This window comes from Saimiri boliviensis, chromosome 16 (assembly GCF_048565385.1).
Source record: "Saimiri boliviensis isolate mSaiBol1 chromosome 16, mSaiBol1.pri, whole genome shotgun sequence".
Taxonomy (NCBI): domain Eukaryota; kingdom Metazoa; phylum Chordata; class Mammalia; order Primates; family Cebidae; genus Saimiri; species Saimiri boliviensis.
In genome coordinates this window covers 85,439,844-85,466,896 of record NC_133464.1, presented here as the reverse complement: position 1 = coordinate 85,466,896, position 27,053 = coordinate 85,439,844, and positions in this window count along the sequence as shown.

The following is a 27,053-nucleotide window of genomic DNA, read 5'->3' as shown; positions in this document are numbered from 1 at the left end:
AACAGAATCACAATGTTTACAAGGAAATATTGTCTATCCACTATGTTCAAACTACCTACATTCTTATTCTTCTTTATTCTCTGTATTCATTCTCATTTGTTTCTAAATGGTCTTTTGTAACTTGTATTAAGCCCTCACTTGGCATCCTTACCAAACCTTATTTCTTTCATTCCATGGCCAATAATTTTATTAAAACCAAAAATTACTTGGGGAAGAATGTGCACCTGTTACATAGTTCAGTACTCCCTCGAAAGATCGCGGCACATTTCCTTATTGTTAACATTCACTTTTAAGTTTCCTAGCGTGTTTTTCTCTAGGAAGATTCTTAGCAGTGCTTTGAATTTTATTTAATTTTCTTTTTCCTCTAGTTTTTAGTTGGTATCATATTTCAAGTATTTTCTCACCCCTGTGTTATCAAACATTATGGATAATATATGAGAACATTGTATTTCTCTGTTAGCATTCATTTACTTTATTGAATACTCATTTATTTCTAATTTCTTTTCTAATTGATTCTCTTACATTTATTATTTACACAAATTTAAGTAATGCAAAGTTGTCTATTGAGTAATAACTTACGTCTCCTTTTTCTGTTTCATGTCTTACTTACTGCATTGACCGAAATTTCAACAACAATGTTGATAGGTCATGTGGTACATTTGTAAATATATATTCTAATGATATCTCACTGTTATCTATGCATATGCTTTTTTGAGATAGATTTAATTAAGAGTTTCTTCTTTGTCCTATTTTCTGGTACATATTTATTTTGAAATTAACAATGGGTATTGTACACTAACATGCTATTCCTAATATAAACTATTTGGTTATAGTGCCTAATTTTTAAATTTATTATTATATTTAATTTCTGATATCTTAATTAGTTTTTTAGAAAACTCTTATATAAGTAGGAAATATAGTGAAGTGGAGTAGAGTATGACTTTGTACTCAAAAGATTTCTATTCAAGTTCTGAAATTCATCAGCGATGTGACCATGATGAAGGTTATTTAAACCATATGACACTCAGTCTCTTGATCTGTAAAATGGGACTAATATTATCCAGTCCATTATATTGCTTAATTCAGTGCATGACAAAAACCACAAATAAGTGAAAATAAATATTGTGAGTGGTTGGAATTATATAGTTTCTTACATAATATTGATGAAAAGTTAAATATATCCACACTTTTTTAGAAAGTGTTATCTTCATTTAGATTTTAGATCTCTTGTAGCACATACTTATACATAATTAAGATAATTTTATTTGATTTCTTAAGTTTTTAAAATTAATCATTCTCCACACTAAATTATACATATTTTATAAATATACATATACACGAGAATGGTGTGCTTATTAAATCTGGGAAAATGTATCTCTAGATCCTGACCTTGGAAATTTTAGTAGAGATAAATCTTCAGAAACTTTCTTCAGTTTTTTTTTATTGGTTTCTTACAAATGGCCATTTCAAAAAATTTTTTTCGTTGTTGTAGTGTAAAGTAATGATATGTACATTTATGAAATTAATTTGTATCTAGGTAATTATGTATAGTTGTCGTGGAATTTGCATTTGTCTACCTATCAGTTTACCTATTTTGTTTTTGAAGTTCCTCCTTTATGAAAAGGAAAGCAAAGCATTCTTGCATTTCCTAACATATTTTATTAGGGTTTTTTTTTCTCACTTACTTTTTTCTCATTTATTATATTCTTCCATTTAATATTCTTAGTTTTATTTCAGGTTTTCTTATCAGACTTTCTGAGTGAATATTTCAGTCTTATGTTTTTTTCATATATAAAGAAAAGCATTTAATAGTATGAATTTTCCTAAGGATGGCTTGTCTAAATTTCATATCTTGTTGTAAGATGCCATTTCTCACATCATTTCAAAATAGTCTATAACTTTAATTTTTATTTCCTTTTTTTGACCCAGCAGATATTTGGTTTGTTTCTTTTGAATTTTTAAATAATTTAGTGTAAAACTTCATGTTAATTTTTATGAATTTTTATCATTGTGGTCAGATAATAAAACTTTACAATTTTTGAGTCATAGAATTTACTTTCAGCATCTTAACAAATAGCTGTGTTATTTGTTAAGATTCAAGGTTATGCGTGTTTTAGTCACAATTTCCTGGGCTATAAGCAGCCTCCCCTGCTTGAATTCTGAATTTGCCAAAGCAAGAGGCCTGAGTTCTGTTTTTCTTTTTTTCTTTTATACATCCAGCCAGTAAGTCGCTTAACCACTCTGGTTCTGATTCACCTTGACCATACTTAATCTGTCTGGGCCTTAGTTTTTAAATCTTAAAAAAGAAACGATCATTCTACCTCATAAAGGTTCCTCAAGATATCATTAGTGTAGGAAAAAGCAGAACCAAAACTGAGCTCTCTTTTTTATGCACGAGTAAGGTGCTGCTTTCATCTTCCAAGCAAATTTTCTGTCTTTAAATTAACTTTACTGATGTATTATTTACATTAAAAATGCACCCATTTAAAGTTTGATGTGTTTTTACAAACGTTTACACCTGTGTATCTACAATCCCAAACAAGATAGAGAATATTTCCATCACCTCAAAAAGTCCTCATGTGCCCCTCACCAAGAAATCCATTTTCTGGACAGACACTGACTTCTAATTTGTTTCCACTGGCAGAAAAAGCAAACGGGAGCAGAGATATCACCAGATGAGACATCACCAAAACCATGGAACACGAAAACCCAATTAACAAGGGACAACAGACTGAACAGTGGAGGAAGTTTAGACCTAACTTCATCTAGGAGTGAAAAATGAAGTGAAAGTAATGAATAGGTAAAGCATGGAGGACTCCAGGGCAGTAAAACTATTCTGCATGATACTGTAATGATGTACATGTCATTAAGACACAGGGTCCTTTCCATGCCACTTCCCTGACCGGAAATCTCCATGGCCAGAGGGGCCTCTGCCCTGGCTTCACCTGGCCTCTGTGCTCACTCTGCCAATGCAGCCCAGCAGGCAAGCTTGGTTCCTGCTATGGGCCTGGATCCCACACCTGCTGCTGCTCTGTGCCCAGCCCACAGTGGGCATGGGCATGCCACACCTGCTTCCACCTTGAGTTCTGGCACCTGAACAAGGGGGATGCAGCAGCATCTGAAAACAGAAATGCTACCAACTGGAGAGCCCCAAGGGTTGTTACAGCTTTTGCTCAGGGAGTCTCAAGGTCTGAATCCCCAGGAGGTGTTACAGCTCTCTCTCATTCTTGCCACCCACAGTCTGCCAACAGGGGCGTGTCACAGCCCATTTGGTCCCACTGCCCACAGCTTGGTGAATGGGGGCATGTGACACCCAGCAGTTTTTTCACTCCTGTAGCTCAGCCAGCAGGAGAGTGTGACAGCTGTTTTCACATTCACCGTTTGGCAGATTCCAGGTTCTTGTCCCATGACCAGGAGGAATGAGGTACCAGACACTGAAGAGTAAGCAAGGCAAAGATTTTTATTGAACGACAGAAAAGCTCTGAACAAGAGGGGACCCAAAGTTCTTAGCCCTCTGTGTGACAGGTGACCTAAAATGGGTAGCCATGTGTGAGGATGAGTCTGGGGCTTCTGTTTGCTCAGAATGGGGGAGTGTGCACTGAACTGTCCATGGGCAGGCCTTGTAAAACCACCATTCAATTGACTAAAAGGCATTGAGCATGTTTTTACTCCAGTCACGGACTCTATGCGTAGGTGTATTACACGTGTGTTTGGGATGGTGGCTAAGAGAATGAAGAATATAGGGAAACTTACAATCTATAAATGAGTAATTCAAAAAGTAGTAATTTAAGTCTACTATTCTTTTTAAATGTTTATTATTCATTATTGTTTTAGAAACGGGGTCTTGCTCTGTTGCTCACTGCAGCCTCAATGACCTGGGCTCAAGCCTTCCTCCTGCTTCAGCCTCCGGAGTAGCTGGGACCACAGGCACACATGATCCTGCCCGGCTAACTGTCTTTTGTAAAGGCAGGATCTCACTGTGTTTCCCAGGCTGGTCTTGCACTTCCGGCCTAAAGCAAACCTCCCTCCTCAGCCTCCCAAATTGCTGGGATTACAGGCATGAACCAGCAAACCCAGTCAAGCATATTACTTAAAACATAAAAATAAAGCAGCTATAAAGCCGAAAGCGATTGGATGTGAGGAAGGGGACATGGGAAAGGTGGGAGAAACACCGTTGCTTTGTTTTACATTTAATTTTTAATGTGTACAAATACTACTTTGATTACAACTTTAAAGATAGTTAAATTACATGTAAAAAAAGAGTTAGCAATGCGTTATCATTGGACTTTACCACCTGTGTTTGACTTAACCTCCAGTCACATGCTGGTGTCTTCCTACGGACCAGAATAATGCTTCTCTCAGAGTGCCTTGCATCTAGAAGGTGTTCAATGGATACATTGAATGTAATATGTCAAACTGGTTAATATGCAATGAGCTGTCTTTTCACAAAAAGAAAAAAGGTATCATATGCAGAACATTAAAGCATTATTTAAAATATCATGAATGGGGTATATGGCAGGAGCCAGACCTTGTTTAAAGTCCCTCTCTGTTACATATTATTTGTGAGATACTGTGGAATATTCTTAAGCCTCTACCATCATCATGTTCTCATTTTTCAATGTGGACTATCACAGTTCACTTGTTGGTTTGCTGTGAAGATTAAAGGAAATTACATGTAGCACAGTTTGTGGCTTCTACATAACATATGTTAAGTAAATAATAGTTTTCCTTTTCAGAACATTGATAAGTGGCATAAAGGCTTCAGTAAAGAAACAATTCATGAGCTTATATTTCTTGATGGAAAGGAACTAGGGAATAAGCTGGGTGGTGTAACATAAAAAATGCACTACAAAGTCAGGGCTGAGGCCATAAAAGTAATACATGCCCGTCCACAGAAACAGACACATAAAGATTTCCACCAGTTCTACAAAATCTCTGGTTCTGGACTTGATAGAATTTTGGACTTTGATTGGAGAGGTTAATACCAGGACAATATCTCTCTCTGTGCCTTTACCAAAGCCAGAACTTCTCTGAGATGCCCTTGAACAGTCAAAATCAGCCTAATCAAAGACAGAAATAAAGAAGAAACAAAATAACCAGAATAGAAACTCAGACTTTTTTTTAATCAAGATTGGTTCTTACAAAGTTGAGTTTCTCTGCCTCAAAGGTTTGTCTGTGTGCTTTGCACCTCCAGATTGACCTCTACAATCTCAGAGCAGCTGTAAGCTTCAAAGAGAGTCCTATACATGAAGGAAACACATAGTTCTGCTGTTAGAACTTAAAAAAAAAAAATTCCTTAAAGATGTCTCTTATCAATTACAACTCAAGTGTTGATTACGAAGAGAAACAATTTCCCATTCAAGGCCGCTTAAATCCGGTTTAGTTTAATATATTCATTTAATCTAGGTTGACTCCCCAAAGGTCTTCAGCATGGCGTGCTGGCATCCCCTCCGCCAGCCCCCGCCCCCAAACTCTGAAAGGAACATATAGGATATTGGACAATACACAATGGAACAAGCAGAGAGACAGAAACAAATGGCTGTTGTGATGAGAAAGCCAAGAGATTCTTGATGCAGGCTAAGGGTCCGAGAAAAAGGCAGCCAACAGTAGAGGCCAACAAGAAAGCCTTGTCTCCTCCGAAAACTGCACTTCGTTTTATGCAGGGGGGGAATCAAAAGCATTGTAGAAATTGCTCTAATTTCCCATAACACAAATGTTATAAAACCAAGAATAGCTGAATGAAAAGGCAGCTGATCCGGCAAACAAGTCCAGATTGATGAAGTCTAGTCATAGTCAACAGTTAATTAAATTCAACATACAGTTTTTATCATCCTCATGCTTTGACTTTCTGCCATTGACATTCCCCGTTCTCTTGTTAGGGAGTCTCTTCCTGGCTGAAGTTTTTGAATAATAATAATGATCTTCCAGTTAGCTGAAAGGGGCAATAAACGGGTATTTTGATCATCTTTAGCTAATACAGGAAAGGAAAGCATCAGGAAGCCCTCTTGCCATTCCAGGGTGAACTGTATTCCCATTCTTCCTCGTCAGTTGTGAGTGGTTATAATGACTTGTGGCTGATCATTAGAGAAACTGGTATTTTCACAGGCGGGTGGGTAAGAAGAGAGCTAGGAGGAATGGCGAGGCGAAGAAAGGGAGAAAGGATGATGGGGTAGAAAGAGGCAGCGCCTTCCTGCCGCATCCTTGACCTATATGCATTTCTTTTTTGGGACTGAATGAGGATACGTAACTACCTGTTTTGAAAGTATCACAAAAGAGCACCTGTTGTATTGTGAAGGTGAGACAATCTTTGTATAGGACTAAACATAGGAGCACACATGCAATGGCATCATGGCATATATTTTATTCACCTGCAAGTTAAAAAAAAAGGATGTTTCATAGGTCCATAAAAATGTTTTCCACATATGTATTATTGTATATTATTATATTATAAATTACATTATAGTTTATTATATTAATATTTTGTTAGGTATTTTATTATTATAAATTTATTAAAACAATTTTATTATGTTATTTCTTCTTCGAGATAATTGTGAGGATAATTCATCTTGTCTAATCAATCTAAATTATTATGACTAATTTGGATATAACATGAGCCCCCAAAATCTCCCAATCTCCAAAATAAAAGTGAATTTCTGGGAAAATGCAAAGGAAATGCTTTTCATCCATTCTATGTTTTTAATGCTGGACCCAGCAGAAGTTATTATTTGACTTGAGAATTTAATGATATGGTCATATATGTACCTCCACATTTAGCCAAAAATACATGTTTTAAACTTGTTCAGGTTGATCTCCTGGACACGACAATTGCAATTCCCACCCTAGCTGGTCGTAGAAGGAGAACATGCCAGAACTTCCAACAGGATGGGTAGGGAGGGGCCAGTAGCCCCCACACACTCTTGAACACAGACTTCACTTGAGTGGGTCTGCATAGGAGATCTCTCAGCAGTGTCAAAACTGTACTGACTTAAAACATCTCTCCTCCCCCAAAACAGAAACAAAGCAAACAACCAACCCTGGCCACCTGGACGCATCGCACAACATTTCATGTGTGACCATGCATGTTTTTATGCTCCTGTTATTTTATATGATTTTCCCCCAGTGTTCGTGCTTCTAACACGTTCAACCAGCAATCACTGAGGACTTCCAGGCTCCCAGAAGGCTACAGTGAGCAAAAAGTAGCAATTCCCGGCCCAACAAAGCTTCTAGTGATGGGAAAGACAGACAATATCCAATAAATAAATGAATATGTAAAAATATAAGTAGATACAAAGGGTAAAAATTAAATTGGAGTGAGGAGGAAGACAGTGTGTGGTGTGGCAGTGGATGTTTTATTTAGGATGACTGAAAAGGTGTCTCTGAAAAGGGTCTGAGCCACGTGATGCTGGAAAAGGCAGCCCTGCCGTGAAGCCAGTGAGCAGGAACCCAGGCAGGACGTGAGACTGAGCGTGGACAGTCTGTGAGGTGAGGACGGAGGAGAAAGTGCTGCCACGCAGGGGCCTCCCCTTTCACACTGAGCGAAATGCAGGTGTTGGAGCGGAGATATGGCATAATTTACTCCATCTTTACTCCATTTTAGTGGGATCACGCTGGCAGTTAGAAGGTCACTGCCTACATCCAGATGAAAGTTGGGGATCATGTGGAAGTCACAGGTGGTGAGAAATATGCAAATTGTTAAACATACATTTTGAAGGAAGGATGCATGAGATTTGCCGATGAATTCAAGTTGAGGGGTGAGAGGAAAGGGTATCCGGTGAAAGTGGTAGTTTGAGCAACTAGACGTCTCAGCGGCCACTTGCAAAACCAGACGAGATGGTGGAAGACACAAGTGGCTGCCCCTTGGATGCACAAATAGAAGAAGGCAGTTGATACACAGGCTGGAGTACAGGGAGAAGCCTGGGCTGAGGAGGCACATTTAGGAAGGAGCAGCTGATAGAGCAGCTTAAAAGCCGTAAGATAAAAGGAAACCACAGGACGGTGAGTGCAGGCCAAGAAGAGAAGGAGTTCGAGGCTGGAGCCCCAAGATATGCCACAGTACTGCAATGGGAGACACAGAGAACCGGAAAGGAATCTCTGAGGGGCTGCCAGTCAGGAAGAAGAACCGAGAGCCCACGATATCCCAGAAGGTGACTGAACAAGGCGCTAAAGGAAAAGCGAGGAACAGAGTGAATGAAACAAAGGCTTGGACTGGACCGTGGGACTGATTAACGCTGCTGCTCAATTACACAACACATCTGTGGGTATTTCTATTTCCTGTGTATGTGAAAAAGGAAAAAAATAAAACTACCATGAGGAAAACAAAGAAAAAGAACCTCTTAGCGTAAACCAGTGTCCCAAATCCAGCTACCTGCTGGACTTCAGGTAGACATGGCAAAGAAATGTCACTTTCTTAGGCCATTCTTCCACATCCCAAGTGACATCAGCCACTGGAAAGGATCATTCTCTTTGCTGCGAAGAGTCACGTGGCTCTTACGTGGCCTCTGACTGATGTCCCATGAGCTCTCAGCAGCCTCCACCCAGGAAAGGCTCCCTTAGTCAAGATCGCTTGGTGAGGCCGCACATGACTGCCTCCATTGTCTGTCACAACGCTGAGACACTGAGCTCCAGAACAACAACTTACTGTGCTGTCACCCTGAAGAACAGAAATAATAGAGAGCATCCGTTTGGATGAAGCGCACGAAACCAACCAAATCAACAAAACACACACATCACTTGGTCTGTGCGCTCTTAAATTATCGAGGACTCTGTAATTAGTTTTCCACATTGTGAATGCATTAATTGTGTGCTTTCAAATCTGCGACATAAAACTCAGAAAAAGAAAAGGCAAAAGAAAGCAAGATGAGACAAAGCTGCTGCATGAGTTCTGCTTTTGTGAAGTGGCTTTCTAATTTGATGGCCTCGGGTCATGGGCTAGAACATACCAGAATCACCAACAGAGCTTCCGCTTCTCCACTTCGGGGAAGCCTCTAAGAGTGAGATTTATAATACGTTCAGTTTCACAAACGCTCATTTAAATCCACAGACACTACAATTTTATAGTCGTATTTTAATCCTGAAGAAATTCTGGCAAAGGTCTTCTGGTTCTGTTGAATGGAAAAGCAGTTCTAAGTCCGCGTGACTCTCCTACTGTCTTCTGCACAATCTCACTTTCTGTTCCGCCCAAAAGCATCGCCCACAAAGCAAGCATGATGCTGTGTATAGAAACTCACATTTCCCTTGAGCGTTGACTCGAGATCAACAATTAGGTGAGCTCATGTTTGGAAAAAGTAGACAAGCGTGCAGATTTCTACCGCACTCTCTTAATCGGGCAACAAGGTTCTCATTTGGCCCCAACCTGAATAATCTGGTTCCTCCAAAATTTTAATAAGGGAAGTCCACGCCGAATATCTCACAGCACGTTTTCCTATTTCCTTCCATTTTAAATAAACAATAGACTACTGGAAACAGAAAGATGACAGTGCTTTTTAATATCAAACGTGCTTAACAAGGAGCCAACACGGTGCGGGGAAATATCGTAGGAAAGATTCCATCTGGAAAATAGATGTGCTCCTGGGGCTTTCTGCTCGTCTTAACCTTGATGTGTATGTCTGCCTCACCACTGAGTTTTCCTTGGGCCCAGCTGTGAATGCAGAGAAGGTAAATTTAAGGAACTCAAACCCCTCCTTTGGTTCCCAGATCAGAGATGATGAGCAGTTCCTCTGGGACCACAGTGCGGGAAGGTCCGGAGAGCTTATGCACATTCCTATAGACATCAATGACTGAGTCCAGAGGCAGAGCTCCCCATTCAGAGTTAACTGAATTAAAGCCTAAGACGACTGAAAGCCATCGAAACCGTTCATGCCTATTGCTACTTTAAGGATTACTACTTTAGGTGAAGTGAAGGAATAAGAGCTTATGTTTGGCTAGATAGCTCAAGATCTCAAGCCTGGTGTGTTTGCTCGTGTGCCTAAAAGGGGACATGTTCACAACTAGATTGGAAAGAGGAGAGTTCATTTTTAACCAACAAAGGGCTCCTAGTAGTTTCATATTGAGAAAATTTTTTTTATAAATGTGCTATTGCCTTGAGAAAACCCTTGCATGTAGGCCACACATAGACTTTAGAATATTGGCTGAAGAATGAAAGGTTACAATCATTTTCCAGAAATTGCATCATGGCCATGCTGTCTGCAGACTCTGGTATAATTTCAATCTCTGCCTCCAACTTCACTTGGCCTTATCCCTGGGCAGCCTCGTGTCTTCTTATAAGGACGCTTACCATAGGATGTAAAACCCACCAGGATAATCCACGATAAGCTTGTCTCAAGATCTTTAATTCTATCTGCAAAGACCCTTTTCCCAAATTACACCAGCAAAAACTCATTTTCCTGCCACATATGCCATTTACATTAGCACCGGAAACATGAAACTTAGGTAGAAATCTTTAAAAATACATATATAAGATCTATATAAGAAAAAATACAAACCTCTGATAATAAAAATCAAAGATCCAAATAAATCAAGAGCTTTCCTGTTCATGGACAGGAAGACAATATTGTTAAGGTGTTCATTCTTTGCACATTTACTTTTAATTGAACACAATCACAATCAAAATCTCAGCTAGTTGTTTTATAAATACTGACAAATTGATTTTAAAGTTTATTTGGAAACACAAATGACCCAGTATATTCCACACAACACTGAAGGAAAAGAGCAGAGTGTAAGGACTGACCTACTGAAGACTTACAATAAAGCTACAGCCACCAGGACAACATGCTATCGGAAAAGTATAAACGAATAGATAGTGGAACAGGAGAGAGAGCACAGAAATAGATCCACACAGATGTAGTCAGCTGACTTTTGACAAAAACCAAAGACAATGCCATGGAGAAAGGACAGACTTTATAATAAATGGTGCTGGAAGAACTACACATCCACGTGCAAAAAAAGAAAAAAGGAATCTAGGCATAAACTTTACAATTTTCACAAAATTTAATTCAAAATGCATCATAGACCTAGATGTAAAATGTGCCTCTGGAAAATAACATGGGAGAAAATCTAGGTGACCTTGTGTTTGGTAATGTTTTTAGATACCACACTGAAAGCACAATCCATGAAAGAAGGAATCGTTCAATCAGGTTTCGATCAACTTAAGGACTCCCGCTGTACCAAAGACACTTAGTAGAACAAAATGACAAGTCACAGACTTGTAGAACATTTTTGTAAAACACATCTTTGATAAAGGACTGGTATCTGAAACATACTGAATCAACAATGAGATAACAGATAACTGAATTTTTAAAAGTGGGCAAAAGATCTGGACAGATAGCTTGACAAAGAAGATATACAGATGAGAAATAGGCATATGATAAGGGGCATGGTTTGGCTGTGTCCCCACCCAAATCTCATCTTGAATTGTCCCCCTCATAATCTCCACTTGTGGTGGGAGGGACCAGGTGGGAGATAACTGAATCATGGAGGTGGTTACCCCCATGCTGTTTTCGTGATAGTGAGTGAGTTTTCATGAGATCTGATGGTTTTAAAAGGGACTTCTCCCCAATTCTCCTTGATACCACCATGTAAAGAAGGACGTGTTTGCTTCCTCTTCCACCGTGATTATAAGTTTCCTGAGGCCTCCTCAGCCATGTTGAACTGTGAGTCAATTCTTCCCTTCATAAGTTACCCAGTCTCGGGTATATCTTTATAAGCAGTGTGAGAACAGATTAATACTAATTATATATCCTTGGGGCAGTATAAATTAAAACAACATTGATGTAGTACTATTTACCTATGAGAATGACTAAAATTCCAAGCATTGACAACACCAAATCCTAGTGAGGATGTGGAGGAACAGGAATTCTCATTCATTTCTGGTGGAAATGCAAAATAATACAGCCACCTTAGAAGACAGCTTAGCAGTTGTATGTTTTTTTTTCCAAAACTAAACACACTCTTACCACTCAGTCCAGAAATTATGCCCCCTTGGTACTGACCTAAATAAGTAGAAAATGTATGCCCACACAAAAACTTGCATACAAATGTTTACAGCAGCTTTATTCATAATTGCCAGGCTTACAAGGAACCAAGATGTCCTTCTGAGGTGAATAAATAAACACATGGTAGTATATTCAGACAATGCAATACTACTCGGTGATTAAAAGAAATTGGCTATTAAGCCATGAGAAGACACAGAGGAATAGTAAATTCATACTCTTTAGTAGGAAAAAAAAAAGTACTCTGGAAAGGCTACATGCTATATGTCATTCCTACATCCAAGTATCTGTCATTCTGGAAAAGCCAAGACTATGAAGATATCAAGAAGATTAGTAGTACTGAGGGATTTCAAAGAGAAAAGGGACAGGGAATTGGTAGGCAGAGAGGATTTTGAGCAGTGAAACTACCCTGTGTGTTACTGATAGGGTTGGTACATGTCCTTATACACTTGTAAAAACTCATAGAATGTACAACACAAAGTATGAACCCTGATGTAGTATTTGAACTTTAATAATAATGTATCAATGTTATCTCAGCAATTGTATCAAGAGGATCACACTAATTAAAATATTATTAATGGGGAAACTGTGTGTGTGTGTGTGTGTGTGTGTGTGTGTGTTTGAGAGAGAGAGAGAGAGAGAGAGAGAGAGAGAGAGGTGGGAAAGGGGGGTGTATAATAATTATCTGTACTTTCTACTTAATTTTCTGTAAACCTAAAACTGATTTTAAAAAACAAACTATATTTTGAAAAAATTCAACTAAATTATTTGAATAGACCTTTCTGAAAGAAAGATAAACAAATGCCCAATATGTATATGAAGAAATGATCAATATCTTTAGACATTAGGGAAGTGCAAATCAAAATCAAATGAGATACCACTTCATGCTCAATAAAATGACCATAATAAATAAAAGACAGGCAATGACAAGTAATGGTGGGTTGTGGGGAAATAATTGAAATCTTCATATACTGCCAGTGGGAATATAAGATGATACAGTCATTTTGGAAAATAATTTGGTAGTTTATCAAAATGTTAAACATGGACTCACCATATGACTCAGCAATTCTTAGGTACATACACAAAACAAATGAAAACATTTCCACATGAAAATGTGTACACACTCAGCTGCATTATTCATATTGGCCTCAAAGTGGAAATAACACAATTATTCATCAACTAATGAATGGATAAACAAATGCAGCAGATCCATTCAGTGGAATATTATTTGGCCATGAAAAATGGAGTAATACTAATACATGGCACAACATGGATGAACCTTGAAAAATTACACTAAATGAGAGAAGCCAGACACAAAGACCACATAGCATATAATTTCATGTACTTGAACTGTTCAACATAGGCAAATCCATGGACACAGAAAGTAGATTAGTGGTTGCCTAGGTCTGGACTGAGGGATAAAGTGTGGAGTAATTGCTAATGAGTACATAGGCACAGGGTTGTTTTTTGAGATCATGAAATATTCTGAAATTAGGCTATAGAGATAGATGTGCAACTCTGAATATACTAAAACGCACTGAATTATATACACTGAAATCCAACTTTTAATAAATCATTTGCATTCATATAGTGCATTATGCATTAGATTTTGCACTTTTATTTGTATTTTTCCATTTGAGCCTCTCAATAAAGTTTAGTATTTTTTTTTTTTTTTTTACAGACAAGGACATGTGGCTTATTCTTGTCCTAACTGTTGGTCCCAATTGGTGGCCAAGTTAGAGTGCAAATACATGAACCCTTCCCCTAACTCTGAGTTCTCATAATCTCCCCTTGATATCTTTGCACAGTATAGAAACAGATCGTGGCATGGGGACTCTTAGAGATTCTGTCCAATGTTTCCAAATACTTTAGTTACAGTTGTATGGACCGTATGATGTTTCAATCCTGTTGCAATAAATTTTTACACAGTATGGTGGTTATTGGATTTGGAGGGAACATGTTGGTATCTTACTTTGTTCTTATTTGCAAGGACTTAAGAAGCTATTTATGTAGGTCAGTGATCTCAGTACTTCAAAAAACACTGAGAAACCACAGAGGCACATCCCAAGAGTTTGAGAAAATTTTGCCCTTTCTGAGCCATCATTTTAATTTTCACTTTTAGTGTCTTGACCAAGTGTATAGATTTAGGAGCTAGGGAGAGCTAGATCAGAATGATAAGTCATTAATAGCTTGGAAATCTTAGGTATGAATTAAAATTTCTTTACTTATAAGAAATTATAGTTACAATTTTCTTATTAGTAAAATGGAATGATAAAAATTTTATTTTTTAACAAAAACACCAAGAACACACAATGCAGAAAGGACAGTCTCTTCGATAAATGGTATTGGAAAAGCTGGATGTCCATATGCAGGAGAACGAAATTAAGTCCTTATTCCATACCATACACAAATGTCAACTCAAAATGGATTGAGTACTAAAATGTAAGCCCTCCCAAACTATGATGCGACTAGAGAAAAAATAGGGGGAGGCCGGGCGCGGTGGCTCAAGGCTGTAATCCCAGCACTTTGGGAGGCTGAGGCGGGTGGATCACGAGGTCAAGAGATCGAGACCATCCTGGCCAACATGGTGAAACCCCGTCTCTACTAAAAATACTAAAAATTAGCTGGGCATGGTGGCGTGTGCCTGTAATCCCAGCTACTCAGGAGGCTGAGGCAGGAGAATTGCCTGAACCCAGGAGGCGGAGGTTGCGGTGAGCCGAGATCGCGCCATTGCACCCCAGCCTGGGTAACAAGAGCGAAACTCCGTCTCAAAAAAAAAAAAAAAAAAGAAAAAGAAAAAAAGAAAAAAAATAGGGGGAAAGCTCCATAATGGTGCTTTGGTCAATAACTTTTTGGATACAACCCCAAAAGTGCAGTCAGCAAAAGCAAAAATAGACAAACAGAATTACATCAAAATGAAAAACTGCACAGCAAAAAAAAAAAAGAAGCAACAGAGTGAAGAGAAAATGTAGAGAGCGGGAGAAAATATTTGCAAATTATAGATCTGATAAGGGGCTGATATGCAAATCATGTATCTGATAAGGGCTGATACGCAAATCATATATCTGATAAGGGGCTGATATGCAAATTATATAGGGAATTCAAACCATTCAATAGTAAGAAAACAAACGACCTGATTAACAAAACAGGCAAAGTATAATTAGTAGATGCCAATGAAAAATAAAAGCAAAAATATGGGCAAAGGACCTAAATAGACATTTCACGAAAGAAGACATACAGGCATATTCAGCATCGCTGAGAAAAATGCAAATCAAAACCCCAGTGAGATATCACCTTACACCTGATAGAATCGCTCTCTATTGCCAAAAAGACAAAAGATAGCAAGGGTTCCCAAGGATGTGCAAGAAAGGGCACATTTGCACACGGTTGGGGGAAAACTCAATTAATACAGCCATTACGGAAAGCAGTGTGGGAGTTTCCGGAAAAACTAAAAAAATCTATAGCATTGCCATTGATCGAGAAATTTCACTATGAAGCATATAACCAAAGGAAGTAAGATCAGTTATGAAAGAGATATCTGCACTCCCATCATTTATTACAGCATGAGTCATAGTATCAAAGACATGGAATCAACCTAAACATCCATCAGTGGATCGATGGATAAAGAAAATATGGCATACACACACAATCAAATGCCAGACAGCCATAAAAAAGGAAAAACTTGTCATTGGTGATAGCATGGATAGACCTAAAGGAAATTATGTTAAGTGAAATAAGTCAGGCACAGAAACACAATTACCACATGATCTCACTTACATGTGTCATATAAGAACCTTATCTCATAAAAGTAGAGCGTAAGGCCGGGCGCGGTGGCTCAAGCCTGTAATCCCAGCACTTTGGGAGGCCGAGGCGGGTGGATCACGAGGTCAAGAGATCGAGACCATCCTGGCCAACATGGTGAAACCCCGTCTCTACTAAAAATACTAAAAATTAGCTGGGCATGGTGGCGTGTGCCTGTAATCCCAGCTACTCAGGAGGCTGAGGCAGGAGAATTGCCTGAACCCAGGAGGCGGAGGTTGCGGTGAGCCGAGATCGCGCCATTGCACTCCAGCCTGGGTAACAAGAGCGAAACTCCGTCCCAAAAAAAAAAAAAAAAAAAAAAAAGGAGAGAGTAGCATGGTGGTTCTCAGGGCCTGGGATGGTTGGAGGGTGGGATGGGGAGATGTTGGCCAAATATAAAAATTTTTAGTTAAATAGGAGGAATAAGTTCAAGAGCTCTATTGTACAGCATTGTGACTGTTAGATTGGTGAGGTAGGGCATGTGAAAGATTATAAGAGCACAATGCCTTCCCATATTATTTCATCAGTAAAAATCAGCCCATTGTTATTACAAAAACAAAGGGAAAATAAAGGCTATCTGGAAATTGTTGGTAGGGTGAGTTAAAATTAGAGGAAGCGCAGGGCCTCGGATCAGGCGACTATTGTAGTTTAGAACAGAGGTGGTGAGTTCCTTAACTAGAGTACAAGAGAAGGAAATAAAAAGTATGGAACAAATAAGAGAAGCATTTGAAGGTCTGGTTGAAGGACTTGATAACATTTTAGAGAGGTGGACAAGGGAAAGGGACGAGGCAAAGGTGACCCCAAGATTTCTGAGTCAGAATAAGCAAAACTTGGATGCTGCCATTCAATAGAAAAACCACCTCATAAGTTTTACCTACCTTCAATTTTTAGTTGGGTGTGAGAGTAAAACTGAAATAAACCCGGGAAGAATCTGTAATAGAATGGTTTTTGCTTCAATATAAAAATACAGGCTGGGCGCAGTGGCTCACATCTGTAATCCCGGCACTTTGGGAGGCCGACGTGGGTGGATCACAAGGTCAGGAGTTCAAGATCAGCCTGGCCAACGTAGTGAAACACTGTCTCTACTAAAAATATAAAAATTAGCCGGGTGCCGTGGCAAGTGCCTGTAATGACAGACACTCAGGAGGCTGAGACAGGAGAATCACTTGAACCCAGGCAGCAGAGGTTGCAGTGAGCCGAGATCGAGCCACTGCACCAGCCTGGGCAACAGAGGGAGGCTTTATCTCAAAAACAAAAACAAAAACAAAAACAAAAACAAAAAACGAAAAATAGATTCAGTGCCTATTTATTATGAACTGGTAAGTCCACCATCATCACAAATACCTTTTGCTACTTCTTAGCGCCTTTCAGGTTTTTAGCAAATTCCTACATGCAGGCTTGGTTCAGAATAACCTGTAAAAGGAGATCCTTAAACCAGTAGATGTAACGCCTGTATGAATGAGAAAGGCAGCTATTTGTGCTCTCTGCTACATATTTACTTTCAGAGAATTTGAATAAGGACAAATGAATTATTGTGATTTTTTTCAGTATAAGAAAATGTCTATGATATTTGGTGATGCATATGACATGTTAGTCTGCTTTTTGTTTTGTTTCATCTGTAGACAGGGTCTCAGGCTGGAGTGCAGTGGCACCAGCAGGGTTCACAACACCCTTGGCTTTCCAGGCTTACGTGATCCTCCCATCTCAGCCTCCTGAGTAGCTGGGACTACAGATGCGCGCCGCCACACCTGGCGTTTGTGGTTTGTTTCTTTGTCTGCTTGCTCGCTTGCTCGCTTACAGAGACGGAATCTCACTATGTTGCCCAGGCTGGTCTGGAACTCTTAGGCTCAAAGGAGGATCCTGCCTCAGCTTATGAAAGTGTTGAGATTACAGGTGTGAGCCATCACACCCAACAGGCCTGCTTTTTGAGATAATTTTTCAAAAAATAGAGAATGAGAAAAGGCGAAAGAATAGCTGGATAAAATCTTGGAATCATTGAATCCTGGTGATGGAATTATACTGGTGCTTTCCTTGTACTTTATTTATTACAAAAAGAAAATGAGTGTTAATTATAAACACCAAAAATCAAGATACTTTGAATAGTGGAACAAACAGCTGAAAAACTTTGACACGGCCTACTGCTGGAACACGTGCTAAATAAACAATAAACAGTTCTGGTTTTGGTTCTTTGTTACCTGGAGTTGAACATGTTAAAACCAATACCCCTAATGCTACTACACTTTATGCTATTATGAATACAATTTTGAATTCATATTAAAACACACTGACATTGGTAAAGTACAACATTTTCTCATAATTTTAAGAGCTGTCTATAATATAAAGCCTTAAGACTGACAGAGCATTTTCCCTTTTAAAAGCAAAGTGCTCTTTAAAAAGGTTTATTCATTAGTCTATGTAACTAGATCATTCAAAAGAGTAATTAAGCTTTTTACACATATACAATAAGATTTGTAAGGGGGCAAATAGACAACAAAATCTTTAAAGAGAGAAACAAAGTTTAAGGAAGTAAAATAAATATATATGTAAATAAGTATTTTTGTGGTTTGTGCGGGTTTCAGCTGAGAGAGGGTAGCTCACTCATACCTGACAGCCCATAATCTATTAACAAAGTAGGGGGATAATCAGAATAGAAAGAAATGTAAGTGTTAAGTAAAGTCATGTCCTGCTTCTCACTTGATGCTCACAAGATAAGCTACATTGAATAAAATTATAAAGCAAGATAAATATGAGTCTCTTCCAAAATTATGCTTTAGCAAATAGCTAAGAACATGCTTCATTCATATTATCTTTAAGTAAATATATGTAGTGCCCATAAAACAAGCTTTATCTTCTCCAATAATCATGAAACATATAAGATAAACTTTTGGTCATAATTTTCCATGGGTAAAAATCACTAGATATTTAATTATACTTAGTGGCAAAAATCACATGGTATCTTAGCAGGTTTTCTGCCCAAGAGGTTTTATTTGGTTTTTGACTTAAAGGTTATGTAGTACCATGAAAGGATACGTAGCCTATCTCTTTTTTTGTTTGTTTGTTTTTCTAAGTTTCATCCACCCCTACATAATGCAGAGATTTCTTAAGTGCCTTCACTTACAACTCTATCTGAGGCTTTTAACAATATCAATAGTTGTTTTGCCCACGTGTACAGAAGATCTACTGTTGCTTGGGGGTTTTGTTTTTATAGCAAACTAAAATAAATCAGAAGCGAAAGCACTTCTCTCTGAGATTATTTTTCCCTCTAAACAAAAATAAACTCAAGGAAATTTAATTTTGATAAAATAGAACTCCAGGAAAATCTGTTTCATGGCCTTTCTGAATGGAAAAAAAAAAAAAAGGAAATAAATTGTAAACGCAAGTTTGGAGATGTGTCTTCCACAAAACAAGTATTGACAAGACCATCTCTCCATTTGTTCCAGGTCCTCTCAGTCTACCAGTCTACAAGCATAAAAATAATCTAATTAAGTTTAATGCTTTGAAATATTTTCTTTATTGCAAATCGGTACCCAGATGAAGAATAAGATGAAACCGCACTGACATGACCCTAAATACCTGAGATTTTTGAGTAAGGTGAGGAACAAAGATCCGTTTCTCTAACTAAAGGATGATTAGATTAATTCCCCCCTCCTTAGCAGCCCTGTATCTTTCTCCATCCCCTCTCACTACTTGTTCAGCTATTTGAACTTCTCTATCACTAAACTTAGAACGTATTCCCTGCCTGGGCTTCAAAGCGATACTCACATTCACAGATAAAAAGCTTCGTGCACTGTCTGAGCTAAGACTGCCGCAGCAAACTCTGAAATGATGACATGAGCGCATGATAAATATCCTGACACAAAAAAGCTATTTTTCAGGGGAGGCCACTACCCCATAAGCAAACCTTTGTTGCTCTATCTGTGAACTCGAGGATCTGTCCTCCCATTGAAAGGCCCCCGAGTCGACGGGCCGACTACTCCAAGTCGCTGACACCAGGGGACAGAACAAAGAATGTGTCCAAGTCTTGATCTCCTCAGCTCGGCGCAGGTCAAGTTCAGCTCAGCGATCTCTCCAAGTGCTGGAATGCGCAGCCACTAAATGGCCACATTCTGCCGAGGGAGAAGAAAAGCTGGACCATTGACTACTGTTCCGGGACAAAGCAAACTCTCCCACATCGAATAGCACCAGCAGCCCTCATCCAGGTCTGCACTGCGGAATGGGTAGATTTTCAGTGAGTGCGCAGAAGATAAACGGGGCTTTTAGCTCGCATTCCCCCTGTCCCCCGACCCCCCTTGCAGTGAGAGTTTGTGTTAGAGCCACTTAACTGCGTGGAGGACAGCGTGGCGGATTACCTGTTTGCATGACTCAGTACGTGGCCTGATCGTGTGGCGAGAGGAGAGGGGCAGGATGAGAGTTTTGCAAAATCGGTTTTGCTTTGAAGGGATCTTCAGCAATTTCTGAAGCCTCACAAAGACCTCTACACACGCTGGGCCTTAGAACGAGAAAGGATTAGAAGGCAACAATGCACCTAGTAGAGAAATCCGTCTTGTATTTCTAGTTATTTTATTAGTTTAGACTTATTAAATTACAAGCTTTAAAATCGGCCACTCGTTATTGAAAAAAAAAAAAAAAAAAAAGTGTGGAATTGTGAATTAAAAGCGTATCTCTGAGACCGTTGTCACCAGCTTTGGAGCTAAGCATCCCGGGAAGGCAGATAAGGTTTCATCAGGGAAAGGGAAATGGTCCTGTTCTGAGCAGAAACTGAAGGTTCTGAAAGTCACTTCTCAAAGACCACATGGCCGGGACAGGAATCTTAAGTGTTAACAAAGTTGGACTTAAATACCTAAAATGATTAATTGGTCAAACTAGCATGAGGTTAAAGCTTTTTTGTTCTTAAAATACCTTTCGATTCCAGGAAGGAATTCTTTTCCCCGAGCTGCCCATTAGTTTCCATTTCAGGGGTCTGCTTTTTTTCTGCAAGTAATCTCAAGTCTCACCTGAGGGCCGATGGCGGGCGACGACAATGCCAGCCTATCAGAGAATTTGATTTCCAATCTCAGCTCCCCAATCCAATACCACGTTATGTATGAAGTCTTGCTATTAAGGATCTCTAAGGTGAAAAGTTAATAGCAAATACTTCTGTGCCTGAAACAGTTCTTTCTGTTTTTCAGGACCAAGTAAGACAAATGCATTTTAATTAGTTTGGAGAAAATTTCAGATTAATCTTCAAAGTAAGATTGCATGTTAATGAACTCATCTTTGGGTTAATTTGAGACTGTATCTTACCAATATGGAGTATAAATTTAAAGTTTTGTTCGCCATTCTGTTCCCAGTTTTCTTCTCTTTAACAAATAAATCACTGGACTATGTGGTAGAAAAGCTGATTTCTAAGGACATTCTGTCCTAAAATGTCATTTGATCCAGAAGCTCTCAATTTGAAATAATTTTTAATTGAGACCAAAAGTATATATTTGAACAGGTTAGTAAGCATTTAAGTAATTTAAGTTTAAAATTGAGGTCTCAGTTTCAAACAAAAACAGACAAGCTATTAACTAAAGTAGGTAGCATTTTAAAGCTGATAAAGACTCTAATTTAAGAAAATATTTCAAAACATATACTTTTTAAAGTGGCATATTAGAGAATATTTGTTCAAGTTTAAAACAGGTTTATTTACTTTAGCAACAAAACACAGATTTGGTCACAAACTATAGTTACTTTTTAACAACTTTATTGAGATACAATTTACATACCATAAAGTTCACTCATTTAAATGCACAATTTAATGGGTTTTAATATATTTACAAAGTTTTGCAACCATCACCATAATCTGATTTCAGAACATTTTTATTGTCCCAGAAAGAAATGTACCAATTAGCAGTCACTCCTCATTCTCCCTGACTCCAGCCCTCAGCAACAACTAATGTAATTTCTTCCTCTAAAGATTTGATCATGTCGTGTAAATGGGCTTTTTTCAAACAGATCAGATGCTGTTTGAACCCAACTGACATTGTACTAACGGCTTCTTTCCCTTAGCACAGTGTCTTTGAGTTTCATTCATATTGCAGCATGTATCAGTACTTAATTCCTTTAAATTCCCAAATACTATTTCATTGTGTGGCTATACCACATTTGTTTACCCATCCATCAGTTGATGGAGATTTTAGCCACTGAAGAATAGCAAACAAAACCAGGAGAAAACACTATATATCCACTCAATGACTATATTTAAAAAGACAGGCACTAGCAGGTGTTGGGAAAATGTGGAAAAAATTGATGCTTCATATTTTGTTGGCAAGAATGTAAAATTGGGCAACCTCTTTGTAAAAGAGTAGAGCAGTTCTTCAAAACGTTATCTATTCAGTTACCCCAGGACCCTCCACTCCACTCCCAGGTGTATGTTCAAGAGAAATGAAAATGTAAGTCCACGTAACGCACGTACATGAATGTTTATAGCAACACCATGCATATTAGTGACATCATGCATATTTATTTTACACCCCATTTTTACAAACATATTTCTAATATGAAATTTGATATGACGAAATTATATGCAACTTACCAAACATCCCACGTGACAGAATATGTTTCGGAAAGCTTTGGAGAGGTAAATATTGTGAGAACATCGCCTGGTGTAGATTATCAGTTTCTTGAGGACCAAACAGCTATTTCTCTTGCTTGTTTTTGTTTTGATTTTAAATATCATCAGGGAAGCATCATTAAAGTAGAATTTCTATTTTCTGAAAAAGCCCTCACCCGCCATTATTAAGTAGAACGGTGTCATGAAATATAACAACTAAAAGAAGCATGTTGCTGTGATGATTATTTTGGTGATAGAGCACTTTGTCTTTGATATTTTAGCCAGAGTTACATTCTTCATCTTCAGACAGTTCCCCTCTTAATTTCAGTGCCCCACTAGGTCGCCAAGGCAGCAAGCTCTGAAGATATTTAAGTTGCCTAAACGTTTTTCGTTTCTTGATTATTTTCACTTCCTTTCTCACAGCCATTGCCCGATCTGCCCGTGTGTGTCGCTTAAGGCAGGCTGCGTGCTTCTTAAAGATTACATTCCAACGACTCTGCTTTGTCCTTATTTCTACCTTAAGGTCAGGGCATTCCAGGGTCAGGAAGACAAGGGAGGAATAGCTGCATGCAGGAAAGTATCAACAGACCTGTTTTGCTGGGGTACTCAGAGAAATACGGTAAAGAGGTCCCTCCCTGGGGAGCAGAAATGGGTATGTTCCATCAGTCCATTTCACCTAAGGTTTAAGTTCTTCCTGATCGGATCTGTCAGTCCCCATTGCTTTTCATTTTTAATGAAGCACAATGTTACGAGATGATCTTAGGGACTTGGGATACAGAACTTCATAAGCATTCTCAATGGTAAAAATTACATACCGTTTGTGAATGCGTCATTCGCTCCTTCCTTGTACCCTACGCGTGCCTAGGCTAGTGCCAGGTATGCAGCAGTTTCTCCATAAGTGTCTCTAAAACTCATGAACTCCAAAAGCGAGGAGGAAAGCTGAAGCTGGAGATAGGAACATATTCTGCAAGTCCTAGGATTAAAATAGGAGAGCGGAGGGATTAGGTTTAACTTTCAGAAGGAATTCTCTTGTCTCCGTGGTGAAGATGGGCTGGAAAAGAAAAAAGGTAAGACTGTCCATGTAGAGAAAACGCACTTTTTGCCTAAACTAGAGGAATGAAGAGGAAGAGATGGCATTCTGAAGGCGCAAAGGCGAGTGATCTGTGATGCTGGGGGGCTCAGGATGTGGAGGGAGAGGGTGAGGGAAGCACCCAGGATTATTGCACAGGAGCTAAGCTTAGCTGCGGACCAGGGGAGACGGGACCTTCCTTACGTGGGGGTTATGGAAGAAGCAACCAGGCTTGGCTTCCATCGAGGTTTCTGTAACTGGGTGATACCTGGTGATGTGTCAACAGGCAGTGGGTTAAGAAGGTCTCGATTTCAGGAAAGGGCTATGGCCTGGTCACTTGTATTAGCCAGCCGTCCACGCGGAGGTGGCAGTTTATGTCTTCAGAATGGTTGCTTCCAGGAAAAGATTATAGGATGAGAAAAGCAGTAGGAATGGAGACCGAAAGCCCCAACTCAGGTGTGGGTGAAACCCTTTACCATAACCAGAGGGGCTGGGCCATTCCGAAAATCTGCCGTTATTAATAAAGCTTCCGCCACCCCTCTTCTGGGTGGGACTTGTTCCCCTCACCGAATGTCCTATGTTGAAGTCCTAATCCCCAACACCTCCAAACGGGGCCCTGTTTGGAAAGAGGCTCCTTAGATGGAATCGGTCAAGATGACGTCACTGGAGGAGGGTGGGCCCCTAATCCGGCACGGCCGTGTCCCTGCAGAAGGAAGGCCAGGTGAAGGAGCAGACACTCAGGGCAACGCTGCGTGGAGACTGCAGTTCTGCAGCAGACCCTCCTGCAGCACCTGCAGAGGAAGCACAGCCCTGCCGGCTGCTGGATCTTACACTTCCGGCTTCCAGAACAGTGAGTCAATAAATTTCTGTTGGTTCCGCGGCTCCGTATGCGGTCCTTTGCTGTGCCGGCCCCAGGAAACCGTACGACCCCCATGCCATGCAAAACAAACGTTATCTTCTAACCTCCAGTCATGCACCGTCTCCCAAGTCCTGACGTTTTTCTTTCTCTTTGATCTTTGCCCCCCGATTCTCAGAGGTTCCTGGATGGGCAGGTCACCCCGTGTGTACTCACCAGTGCAAGCCCACACCCCAGGGCCCTGAGACGCAAATTGCGCCAGCAAGTCTCAGCCACTTCAAAGAACCTCCTCTGTCTATATGCGACCCTTGAGTTTGTAGGTTTCAGCCCTGCTTGAAGTAAGTCGAGTGGTGTCATTGAGTCTCCTCATATGGTGGTTAGACTGCAAGATCATCTCCAGCTCAAAGTTTCCACAAGCAGCTGAATTGAAAATAATTCTCAGAAAGGTGAGGAGGAGTGGCCCAATCCCTTGCCTCACTTCAGCCCTTCTTACCACTAAACTTGCTGAGCAAGCGTAGAAGCGTCTGGGAGACATTAACAGTGTAAATCCCTGGGATTTTTAGCCATCTCTTTAAGCCTTTCCTATAGACCTCCTACATCCGAAATCCCCAAGACTGGAGTGTACTCTGCATTAACATTATTTTCCCCTTTATCCTAAAGCTGTCATCTTACAGTTCCAAGCAGTACCGTGATTCAGTGTTAACCATGTTGACTTATACAACCACATTTGCAAGACCACAACTCAAAACATTTTTAGATTTCATCCTTCTAGACGGTGGCTTAAGTTATTTTATTAATTCCTGCCCGTAAAGCCTATCTGATCCTATTTCACGGTGTACTTCTCTTTCTCTACCATCGATATTAGATTATTCACCTATTGCATTTGTATTCCCACCTTTTCTAACTATACCACTCTTCCAATTTCAAATTCAGTTTTTTTCATAAAACCGCTAACCACCTAATCAAACAAACATTCCATTCTAACCTTAGAATCTGCAGCTCAACCTGGTAAGCCCTGCACCAGACTAATGGTGTTATCAGCATGTCTTAAATACTGTTATCTAAATGTTATTGAAACTTTATCACATGTCAACTTGGGAAAAAATGTTGTGCATATTTTTGAGATAAAGCCACTTTGTTTGTTCAAGGAATATATCTGTTAGCAACATTTCTTGCTGGTTTTTTTTTCTTAATGTCATTACTATAGCTGTGAAATGTACAGTTTATAAAAATATTAATATCCTGACATGAACTAACACTATATTGTCATTTCATACCTGTTAGCAATTCAAGAGAAAAAAAGTATGTTCTTCTGAATCTTAACTTTGATAAAAATTATAAACATATGTTTTAAACAATATATTTCACTCTTTCATCCACCAAGCACAAAGCAGTTTCTTATAAAAAATAAAATATTATTAATTGGTTACCCAAAAGAGTAGTTAATAGTGTAGAACCCCGTTTTTAATTAAGCATTTTTGTATATGAAAGTTTCAGAGGTAATAGGAAGTGGCCATTTTGTAAATGGTTGGTGACAGCATCATATTGAATGGGATGAGATTCTTACGGCACATACGACAATAGTCTATTCCTTTAAAGGGGGAGGTGACAGGGAGGTTAATCAACCTTTCATCTCATCCTTTATTGATGACAATATAAAGAGAAATTCATTTCAAAACAATAGTTTGTGGGTACGAGTCGTTTACCCATTTTCTAGATAAAGGAGCTGTTATCCAAAAGCTAGTTGCAGCCGTCTATAGCCAAGTTAACCACACCATCCTATTTCTGTTATCAGGAAAGAAGCGTCTAGCAAACCATCTATACTAATGCAAAGGACAACTTTCTATCTAAATAATCTGAATTTAAATTCAGTAAACTTAAATGAATAAGCTTTGGCCAGGTGCGGTGGCTCGTGACTGTAATCCTGGCACTTTGGGAGGCCGAGGAGGGCAGACCACGAGGTCAGGAATTCAAGACCAGCCTGACCAAGATGCTGACACCCTGTATCAACCAAAAATACAAAAATTAGCCAGGCTTCGTGGCACACGCCTGTAATCTCAACTACTCAGAAGGCTGAGGCAGGAGAATCGCTTGAACCCTGGCGGCAGAGGTTGCAGTGAACTGAGATGGTGCTGCTGCACTCCAGCCTGGGCGACACAGCAAGACTCTGTCTCCAAAATAAATAAATAAATAAATAAAATAAGTTTTAACTTCATTGTTATTGAGATTCTACCTTATTGCAACCTGGGTTTCTTTACAATTCTAAGGAGACAGTTTTGTTTTTGTTTTGAGATGGAGTCTCCCTCTCACTCAGGCTGGAGTGCAATGGCGCAACCTCAGCTCACTGCAACCTCTGCCTCCCGGGTTCAAGCAATTCTCCTGCCTCAGCCTCCTGAGTAGGTGGGATTACAGGCTCGGGCCACCATGCCTGGCTAATTTTTGTATTTTTAGTGCAGACGGGGTTTCACCATGTTGGCCAGGATGGTCTCGATCTCCTGACCTCGTGATCCGCCCATCTCAGCCTCCCAAAGTGCTGGGATTACAGGCGTGGGCCACAGTGCAGGGCCCAGCTAGGAGTTTTCTAAGAAAAACTCTGCCTTGCCTACCTCTCCGTCTCTCTCTCCCTCTCCCCCAGGCGGGGGCAGGCCCACATTAGTACCCATGATTAGGGAACTGTAGACTTTTCCTTGTCTCCTTTAGAAATCAATGGAATGTCATAAACATTTTTTCTGATAGATTATCAGGCATTACAGTTATATTATGGAA